Source organism: Nicotiana tabacum, chromosome 22 (genome assembly GCF_000715075.1).
Source record: "Nicotiana tabacum cultivar K326 chromosome 22, ASM71507v2, whole genome shotgun sequence".
NCBI lineage: Eukaryota > Viridiplantae > Streptophyta > Magnoliopsida > Solanales > Solanaceae > Nicotiana > Nicotiana tabacum.
This window is the reverse complement of record NC_134101.1, coordinates 226,189,258-226,200,189: the sequence shown is the minus strand read 5'-3', so window position 1 is coordinate 226,200,189 and position 10,932 is coordinate 226,189,258. Positions and strand designations below refer to the sequence as shown.

General features: G+C 35.4%; 1 long non-coding RNA gene across 1 annotated transcript; it reads left to right on the top strand.

The window, feature by feature from the left end:
• The first annotated feature begins 521 nt into the window (after positions 1 to 521).
• LOC142175738 (uncharacterized) lies at positions 522 to 2,742 on the top strand. Its single transcript, XR_012704780.1, has 2 exons — positions 522 to 1,111; positions 2,367 to 2,742. It is a non-coding gene; the product is annotated as an uncharacterized LOC142175738 (long non-coding RNA).
• The last annotated feature ends 8,190 nt before the right edge of the window (positions 2,743 to 10,932 follow it).

Sequence of the window (10,932 nt, the reverse complement as noted above, 5' to 3'; positions counted from 1 at the left end):
ATTTCACCTTTATAGGTTTTACCTAAGAAAATTAAAAATCACAAAAAAGTGTTATATTTTTCTAAGTAGCCGCTTTATTCTTGCAAAGGAACGAAAAATTAGAAAAAAAATATTGTTTCCATTTAGTTTAGTCGATATCTACATTAGAAATTTCAACCAAATAAATATTGAACAGTTACTATATCTATTTTATTATTTTTAATTTAGTAATAGTAGTAGTATTTTATTTTATTTATTGATTATATAATTCCAAATCCTACACTCTCTCACGTGGTCTACTATTCTATTTTGTCTCTTGTTCTTTAAAATTTCCAAAAATAAAATAAAATAATCTCTTCAATTCATTTATACCATTTTATAGAAGAGAATATTTTCCATAACAAATTATGGGATATGTTTTTCAATTTAGTGGGACCATTTGGACTTTAACAACTTTTGGATTTACTCCCTCCCATCACGTTTTTGACTAAAAGGCACCATATTATTGTGCTTTTTTGAATGGGCACAAAAAGACCATGCACGTCACACACTTTTTGACTCACAAAAGGTAACGCACAGTACACACTTTTTTGACTCTGGCCTCTCCTTCACATTCAAAAGAAAAAAGGGCTTAAACTTCACCTTCTTCACTCTGGAAGAGCAGCCATAAACGAGCATACATAGAAAAGACATCCTCCCCACGTCGATCTTCTTCTAAAAAAAACACGAGAGCCACTTTAGACCTTCTTCTACAAACAAAGAAGCAGCCCGAAATTACAGCAAAAGTTGTCCCAAAAATAAAGTAAAATAGTTGCAAAACCTGCCTCCATTAATGCCAATCTTTCAACTCCAAAACTAAAAAAAAAGAGCATTGATTCTCCCTCCAAAAACCAGCTCGCAAACATCACAAAACCAGCAGGAAAAAGTCACTCTTGGTCGCTAAAAATTGAGTGAAAATAGTTCGGGAAAAGTCTCCGACGAGATTTTGGTTCGAGGTTCCGGTGTGTGGTCAGTTAGGAGTTGATGATAAAGGTCTCATTTTTGTTTCTAGATCTCTTCACTTTGAACGAGATGATGTACCAGTTAGAGATCTTTTCTTATCAATATATTTCAAAACAGTTGCATATTCCAGGTTCGTTTCCATGCTCTTATCAGCATTTCTACTAAAGTTTCATGTTTTGAATTATCATTGTGATTATGTGGTGTGTTATTTAACTGTTGAATCAATATGAATGTTTGAATTGGCTTATTGCTCTTTGTTTCATCAATGACAAATTCTATCATATTTTGAATCAATCTTTTACTAAGTGCATATGTTGTTTAATAGTTATTCGTGTCATGTGGGGTCCTTATGGCTTTATGTTAGGTGTGAGTATTAATCATGAATTGAAAAAGTCAAACAAGCTACTGATTAATTTGGTAGAGATCACGTTGGAGTTTAGCATGAATTTTTATTTCATTCCATTAATTTTCTTCATCAAGAATTAAATCTAGATAAAAAAGAATGAATAAGTAGAATTTATTTGCTAGTCGCATCATCTTACTATACTCGACATAATTGACATCTCCAGTAATCTTTAATAATCAATCTTACCTTTTTCATAATTCTACCGTGTAACCTTAGAGCCTCATAATAATTCCAAACTTAGCAAATAATTAAACTACTTTGAATATTGTGGTATACTTTAAATGCGGCCAATAATAAATTATTGTGACTATTAGTACAGTTCATGTGGCATAATTATGGTACGTATTTCCAAATTCGAGTGCACTCTTGTGTAACTTGACCTTAACTGCAAAGCCATAATAAAATTATAACGTTATTTACAATGTAATTTTGTCTTTCAATAATAATCAAGCGATGAAAGCGGACATAGTAAAAATATGAGAACCAAATAAAACACAATTTATTCAAAATAATATTAGCCAAATATAATCAATAAAGCGACCGTGCTAAAACCACGGGACTCGGGGAATTCCTTACACCTTCTCCCCTGACACCAGAATTTCTTACCTGGACTTTGTTTTCGCAGACCAATAATAATAGAGTCAAATTTTCTTTTTAATAGGGATTTCAAATAAAAGGTACTTGGAACACCCAAAAATCAAATTCCAAGTGGCGACTCTGTAAATAAAACAATCCCTGCTCAAATTGGTCACTTTAATTGGAAAAGCTCTTTAACCTACAATCCATAACATTACATATCTTTTGGAAGGGTAAAAAGGGTGTGACAATTATTGGTGCTGAGCTGTAATTCTTTTCTGTGTTTACCTTGTTTCTGTATAGTTGTTGTTGTCCTGTATATCCTGTGTTATTTTACTATTTTACTTAATTATATTGTTCTGTTCTATACTGTTGACCTTATTATTTTATTTAACCTCCGTAGGGCCCTGACCTTCCTCGTCACTACCCAACCAAGGTTAGGCTTGGCACTTACTGAGTACTGTTGTGCCCTTTTTGCACATGGTTTTCATGTGCAGATCCAGGTACCGCTACTCAGGCCTACCATCCTTGAGGGAGGCGACCGCTCTAGTGACTTCGATGTACATCTGCCGCGTCCGCAGATTGAGGAGTCCCTTTCTATTCTAACTGTTAAACATTGCCCTTCTGTATTTTCTTCCTTGTTAGATATTCTGGATTTAGACTGTTAGATATTCTAAAGGCTTGTGTTTCTGTGAATTTCCTGGTTTTGGGATAGTGTACTTGGTTTTGATAATGTTGTGTTGTATATGCCGAGCGACATTATAACTATTGTTTCCATTCAGTTATTTTGGTTTTTAGATTATTTCTTCCGCAAGTTTCGTTTATGTTCCGCATTTATTAGGCTTACCTAGTCATAGAGACTAGCTGCCGTCACGACAGTTCACGGAGGGCTAACTGGGGTCGTAACAAAAGTAGACTGTCTCTATACAAAAATTATACAAATAGGATGGTCTTTGTATTATTTATATACAATAGACTATCACTATACAATAAATATACTAAATAGACTGCCACTATACAAAAACATATACAAAATAAACTATCGATATACAACAAATATACAAAATAGACAAAAAATATCAATTGAACCCGTCGATAAATGGCTACATTAAAAGTATCAATAGTACATTTTTTTTGATAAAGGTCCCAGGGGACGCTGATTATTATTAAGCATTAAAGTAAAGAGAATTATTATAGTGTTGGACTGATCTTATCGAAGCAGTCCCTAGTTTGTCTTTGCAGAAATTAGATAAAGAAAATAAAGATGGTTTACTCCAGAAGTGCTCGCCACACTCAGTATTAGTATGTGAGTTGTTGTTGCTCCCAAACTTCGCTAGTGTGTGCGCCACTTGGTTTCCTTCGTGGTAGACATGCCTAACTTTCGGTTGGTTTAGAGCTTCTAATAGGAACCTGCAATCATGTAGAAGATTCCCATTAGCTTTATGTGAGAATTGTCATGCAATGATTGTAGTAATACCTGGCTATCTGTTTCCACTATAAACAAAATTTGATTTTTTGTGAACACAAGTTCTAATACTTTCAGAAGGGCGATTATTTCAGCTTGGATGGGGGATGAGGCCATTGTGTGGTAAGAGAAACTATCAATCCATTGACCTTCGTAGTTTCTGATGATTCCTCCTGCTCCTCCGTTATCAGAGTTTTTTTGGTATGCACCATCTATGTTGAGTTTACAGTTGTTGTGTGGTGGGGGTTCCATTTTATCAGTGTTTTGTTATCATAAGATGTTTGAAGTTCTGATTTGTCAGACAAATATATTCCATAGCATATGTCACACCTCCTTTTTGCGCGCCTACCCCGAAGGATAAATGCGAGGGAGTTTTTCCAATTTAAGTGACAATATTCGAAATGAGATTATTTATTTAATTCAGAGTCGCCACTTGGGAAAGGTTTGGCTTTTGGTGTCCCAAGTCACCGGTTTATCTTGAATCCCAAATCGAGGAAAATATTCGACTTTCCAAATGAAGTCTGCGAACCAGAAATTCTAAGTAAGGAATTTTGTTGACCTGAGGGAAGGTGTTAGGCACCCTCGAATCCTGTGATTCTAGCACAGTCGCTTAAATTGTTATAATGGCTAAATATTTGATTTTAATACATGTTATAACTTGTGTGCTTTTATTAAGTTTAAACCGCTTTTATTATTATTTTTTAATAGAATTGCAACGTCGTGAAAATGCATCTCGAACCACGTCGCAATCAATGCACCCGTGGTTGTTAATACATTCTGACTCCATTGAGATTTGGATTTGGGTCACATAAATGCGCACCCGAATTTAAGAATGTAATTTAATTAAAATCGCGCCTAAAGTGTCTAATCGCTGAACAACCCATCCCAAATTCTGAGTATTTTTAGTATATACATTTATGAGGGCCCCGCAGTTTGTGCATTTTATTGGGCGAGGCTCGACTCATTTTATTTTTAAAAGGGCAAGCCTAAAAGCAACTATAATTTTTATTTTTTTTGTTTTGTCTCTATCAAAAAAAATCCTAATTTATTCACTAAGATTATCTAGAGCCATTATAATCGGGTTATATGAGATGCACCCCCGAAATTTAGAAATTAAGCATCACAACTACGTCACGGGAACCGTACCCGTAATCACAATGATTTATTAATTGCACCTAATCAACCAAACTTGATTAATAACATCTACCAATTCAAACAAATCTAGCTTTCATTTAGTGACTTGAGAAAATAATTCTAATCAAACACACATAAATCAAAACAGAAACAAAAGAAACAATAGTAAAACATTTAAACATATCTAAATCAAAACTGAAACATTCATCTAATGCAAATAAGAAATTAGAGGAAATGAACCTTTGATATGAATATTCTATCAATAGACTGAGAAGACAACCTTCTTCATGAAATGAATACAGCTCAACAATCGTTACTCCAAAACGAAATAAATCCAAGCAAAACCATACGGACTAGAAGGAGACTCAAACGGAAACCCAGACTAGCGACTTTGACCGGCGACGAAAATCCAAACGCATCTGTTCCGATTTTTTTTAGCCGATTTCAGCAGATCTTTTGGCTCATTTTTGGTGGTGTTAGGGGTGAATTTTATGGCTGTTTGCAACAGGTTTTTGCTGCTATTTTAGAGGTCGTTTTGACTGAAGAAACGGAGCTATTTTCAAACTTGTTTTGATGTGTTTTGAACTGATTTTGATGGCTGAAATACTGGAGCTTCAAGGCTGGTTTTGATGGTGAAAAGTTCGATGTTTTATGATTTGAGAAGAAAGAAAGAAGGAGATACGTTGGGAGGGGGTGTTCTGCCTGTGTATATCCGCGGTATATCGAGTGTATATCAAAGGTATACCCTGCCGCATTTTTGGGAGGGGAGGTGTTCTTTTGCCAGAAAAATGGGTAGTGGTTGTGTGGTTTGAAGAAGATGAAGAGAGGAGAGGGGTATGGTCTCTAAGGTCCTCTCCCGTGTGTGTTTTTGTTTGGGTTTTAATGGAGAATATTGAAGACCATGTGTGGGTTGTGTGTTGTGTGCATGTGCTAGCATGTGTGAGTTGTGTGTTGTGTTCATGTGCTAGCATGTGTGAGTTGTGTGTTGTGTTCATGTGCTAGCATGTGTGAGTTATGTGTTGTGTTCATGTGCTAGCATGTTGTCATGTGCGTCTCGGCTGAAAATATTTTGGGCTAGGTCCGAAAATTAGGCCTAAAATGAGTCGTTTGAACCCAAATATTATTCTTTCCTCGCAACCGAGAATAAAAACACGACCTTATTTAATTAATCCTACGTAAGCAGAATAATTATTAAAACAAACTGACAATTAAAACAAAAATATATATATATTTTTTGTATTTTTAAATTTATATAAAAATAAAAATAAAGTACTATTTTTGTATTTTTTTCAAAATTTATGAGAAATAAATAAACTAAAATTTATATGTCTTTTTTTGTAATTTTCATTTTTGTGACAAAAATAAAATAAAAAGAGTCAAAATAAGCTGAAATAGCTACATTAAGGCTAAATTAAATATTTATGTGCTAAAAATGTGAAAGATTTGGGGAGGGACAAAAATCACATGTCAACAGCTGCCCCTCTTTGACTGGAAATGCGAAGAGTTTTCAGACAAAGAATGACTAGACAGGTTTTTGACCCGACCCTTATTTAAGGAGACCAAAAGAAAGAATAAAAGAGAATGTGACCGAGCTCTGGTATCTGAGCTGCCTACATATCCTTGGCTATAAAGGAATCAGGTCATGTGTAGTTCAGAAGTGAATGGGGCGATGGAGTGCCGAGGTTGAGAGCCGCGCGAGGTTCCGTCGAAGTTCCGGTCTGATGTCCTATTTATTACATAAAAATCAAAATTAAAAAGACTAACTAAGCCTATCAGCTACAAGTTACAAGATTCCTATCTATAATTCTTTTGCAACTTGATCTTGAGTCTTAGCTGATTCTGCTTGTAGACTTCGATCTGAATCTTGATGCTCTCAAGTTGTAGGCGCTTGTTTATTTCTGCGGCATTGAGTGAAGCGGGATTGGTGGAGCTTCGATCAGATTTTGAGCGATCCGCACTTTGTTTGCTCCAGTATTTGGGCTCATATTCTTTTTGTTCTTTTCTTCCTTTCTTTATTCTGAATTGAGACTCACTCCGTAGGTCATCTCGATCCATGCACCTCAGGGTCAGACCTGCTGAGACAACAAAACAAACGAACGAAATTTTCTGCCCCAGTTTCACTAGGAAACTTTCATGAGTTAATTGTCATGAAAATTTACAAAATTGATGAGGGGATAGGAAAACTTCGGTCTAAAACGCAACTCAGGGAATGGAGCCCTAATGTCGCAAAAGATAAAAATGTGCAACTCAGGGATTGGAGCCCTAATGCTGGCTAAAAGGAAAAAACAAAACGCTCAGTTCAGGGATTGGAGCCCTAATGCTGGCTAAATGGAAAATTGTTCAACTCAGGAATTGGACCCCTAATGCTGGCTAAAAAGAAAAAGCGCTCAGTTCAGGGATTGGAGCCCTAATGCTGGCTGAATAGAAAAGTGCTCAGTTCAGGGATTGGAGCCCTAATGCTGGCTGAATGAAAAAGGGCTTAGTTCAGGGAGTGGAGCCCTAATGCTGGCTAAATGGAAAAGTGCTCAGTTCAGGGATTGGATCCCTAATGCTGGCTAAATGGAAAAAGTTCAGTTTAGGGTTTAAAACCCTAATGCTAACTAAAGGAAAAGTTCAGTTTAGGGTTTAAAACCCTAATGCTGACTAAAGGAAAAGAGTTCAGTTTAGGGTTTAAAACCCTAATGCTGATTAAAGGAATAAGTTCAGTTTAGGATTTAAAATCCTAATGCTGACTAAATGAAAAAAGTTCAGTTTAGGGTTTAAACCCTAATGCTGACTAAAGGAAAAGTTCAGTTTAGGGTTTAAAACCCTAATGCTGACTAAAGGAAAAGTCCAGTTTAAGGTTTAAAACCCTAATGCTAACTAAAGGAAAGAGTTCAGTTTAGGGTTTAAAACCCTAATGCTGACTAAAGGAAAGAGTTCAGTTTAGGGTTTAAAACCCTAATGCTGACTAAAGGAAAAGTTCAGTTTAGGGTTTAAAACTCTAATGCTGACTAAAGGAAAAGTTCAGTTTATGGTTTAAAACCCTAATGCTGACTAAAGGAAAGAGTTCAGTTCAGGGTTTAAAACCCTAATGCTGACTAAAGGAAAGAGTTCAGTTCAGGGTTTAAAACCCTAATGCTGACTAAAGGGAAAGAGTTCAGTTTAGGGTTTAAAACCTTAATGCTGACTAAAGGAGTAAGTTCAGTTTAGGGTTTAAAACCCTAATGCTGACTAAAGGAAAAGTTCAGTTTATGGTTTAAAACCCTAATGCTGACTAAAGGAAAGAGTTCAGTTCAGGGTTTAAAACCCTAATGCTGACTAAAGGAAAGAGTTCAGTTTAGGGTTTAAAACCCTAATGCTGACTAAAGGAAAAGTTCAGTTTAGGGTTTAAAACCCTAATGCTGACTAAAGCAAAAGTTCAGTTTAGGGTTTAAAACCCTAATGCTGACTAAAGGAAAGAGTTCAGTTCAGGGTTTAAAACCCTAATGCTGACTAAAGGAAAAGAGTTCAGTTTAGGGTTTAAAAACCTAATGCTGACTAAAGGAATAAGTAAAGTTTAGGGTTTAAAACCCTAATGCTGACTAAAGGAAAAGTTCAGTTTAGGGTTTAAAATCCTAATGCTGACTAAATGAAAAAAGTTCAGTTTAGGGTTTAAAACCCTAATGCTGACTAAAGGAAAAGTCCAGTTTAGGGTTTAAAACCCTAATGCTGACTAAAGGAAAGAGTTCAGTTCAGGGTTTAAAACCCTAATGCTGACTAAAGGAAAGAGTTCAGTTTAGGGTTTAAAACCCTAATGCTGACTAAAGGAAAAGTTCAGTTTAGAGTTTAAAACCCTAATGCTGACTAAAGGAAAAGTTCAGTTTATAGTTTAAAACCCTAATGCTGACTAAAGAAAAGAGTTCAGTTCAGGGTTTAAAACCCTAATGCTGACTAAAGGAAAGAGTTCAGTTTAGGGTTTAAAACCCTAATGCTGACTAAAGGAAAAGTTCAGTTTAGGGTTTAAAACCCTAATGCTGACTAAAGCAAAAGTTCAGTTTAGGGTTTAAAACCCTAATGCTGACTAAAGGAAAGAGTTCAGTTCAGGGTTTAAAACCCTAATGCTGACTAAAGGAAAAGAGTTCAGTTTAGGGTTTAAAACTCTAATGCTGACTAAAGGAATAAGTAAAGTTTAGGGATTAAAACCCTAATGCTGACTAAAGGAAAAGTTCAGTTTAGGGTTTAAAACCCTAATGCTGACTAAAGGAAAAGTTCAGTCTAGGGTTTAAAACCCTAATGCTGACTAAAGGAAAGAGTTCAGTTTGGGGTTTAAAACCCTAATGCTGACTAAAGGACAGAGTTCAGTTTAGGGTTTAAAACCCTAATGCTGACTAAAGGAATAAGTTCAGTTTAGGGTTTAAAACCCTAATGCTGACTAAAGGGAAAAAGTTCAGTTTAGGGTTTAAAACCCTAATGCTGACTAAAGGAAAAGTTCAGTTTAGGGTTTAAAACCCTAATGCTGACTAAAGGAAAAGAGTTCAGTTTAGGGTTTAAAACCCTAATGCTGACTAAAGGAAAGAGTTCAGTTTAGGGTTTAAAACCCTAATGCTGACTAAAGGAAAGAGTTCAGTTTAGGGTTTAAAACCCTAATGCTGACTAAAGGAAAAGAGTTCAGTTTAGGGTTTAAAACCCTAATGCTGACTAAAGGAAAAGAGTTCAGTTTAGGGTTTAAAACCCTAATGCTGACTAAAGGAAAAAGTTCAGTTTAGGGTTTAAAACCCTAATGCTGACTAAAGGAAAAGAGTTCAGTTTAGGGTTTAAAACCCTAATGCTGACTAAAGGAAAAAGTTCAGTTCCGGGTTTAAAACCCTAATGCTGACTAAAGGATAGAGTTCAGTTTAGGGTTTAAAACCCTAATGCTGACTAAAGGAATAAGTTCAGTTTAGGGTTTAAAATCCTAATGCTGACTAAAGGAAAAGTTCAGTTTAGGGTTTAAAACCCTAATGCTGACTAAAGGAATAAGTTCAGTTTAGGATTTAAAATCCTAATGCTGACTAAATGAAAAAAGTTCAGTTTAGGGTTTAAACCCTAATGCTGACTAAAGGAGAAGTTCAGTTTAGGGTTTAAAACCCTAATGCTGACTAAAGGAAAAGTTCAGTTTAGGGTTTAAAACCCTAATACTGACTAAAGGAAAGAGTTCAGTTAAGGGTTTAAAACCCTAATGCTGACTAAAGGAAAGAGTTCAGTTTAGGGTTTAAAACCCTAATGCTGACTAAAGGAAAAGTTCAGTTTAGGGTTTAAAACCCTAATGCTGACTAAAGGAAAAGTTCAGTTTAGGGTTTAAAACTCTAATGCTGACTAAAGGAAAGTGTTCAATTCAGGGTTTAAAACCCTAATGCTGACTATAGGAAAAGAGTTCAGTTTAGGGTTTTAAACCCTAATGCTGACTAAAGGAATAAGTAAAGTTTAGGGTTTAAAACCCTAATGCTGACTAAAGGAAAAGTTCAGTTTAGGGTTTAAAACCCTAATGCTGACTAAAGGAAAGAGTTCAGTTCAGGGTTTAAAACCCTAATGCTGACTAAAGGACAGAGTTCAGTTTAGGGTTTAAAACCCTAATGCTGACTAAAGGAATAAGTTCAGTTTAGGGTTTAAAACCCTAATGCTGACTAAAGGGAAAAAGTTCAGTTTAGGGTTTAAAACCCTAATGCTGACTAAAGGAAAAGTTCAGTTTAGGGTTTAAAACCCTAATGCTGACTAAAGGAAAAGAGTTCAGTTTAGGGTTTAAAACCCTAATGCTGACTAAAGGAATAAGTTCAGTTTAGGATTTAAAATCCTAATGCTGACTAAATGAAAAAAGTTCAGTTTAGGGTTTAAAACCCTAATGCTGACTAAAGGAAAAGTCCAGTTTAGGGTTTAAAACCCTAATGCTGACTAAAGGAAAGAGTTCAGTTAAGGGTTTAAAACCCTAATGCTGACTAAAGGAAAGAGTTCAGTTTAGGGTTTAAAACCCTAATGCTGACTAAAGGAAAAGTTCAGTTTAGGGTTTAAAACTCTAATGCTGACTAAAGGAAAAGTTCAGTTTATGGTTTAAAACCCTAATGCTGACTAAAGGAAAGAGTTCAGTTTAGGATTTAAAACCCTAATGCTGACTAAAGGAAAAGTTCAGTTTAGGGTTTAAAACACTAATGCTGACTAAAGCAAAAGTTCAGTTTAGGGTTTAAATCCCTAATGCTGACTAAAAGAAAGAGTTCAGTTCAGGGTTTAAAACCCTAATGCCGACTAAAGGAAAAGAGTTCAGTTTAGGGTTTAAAACCCTAATGCTGACTGGATGGAAAAAGTTCAGTTTAGGGTTTAAAACCCTAATGCTGACTAAAGGAAAAGTTCAGTTTAGGGTTTAAAACCCTAATGCTGA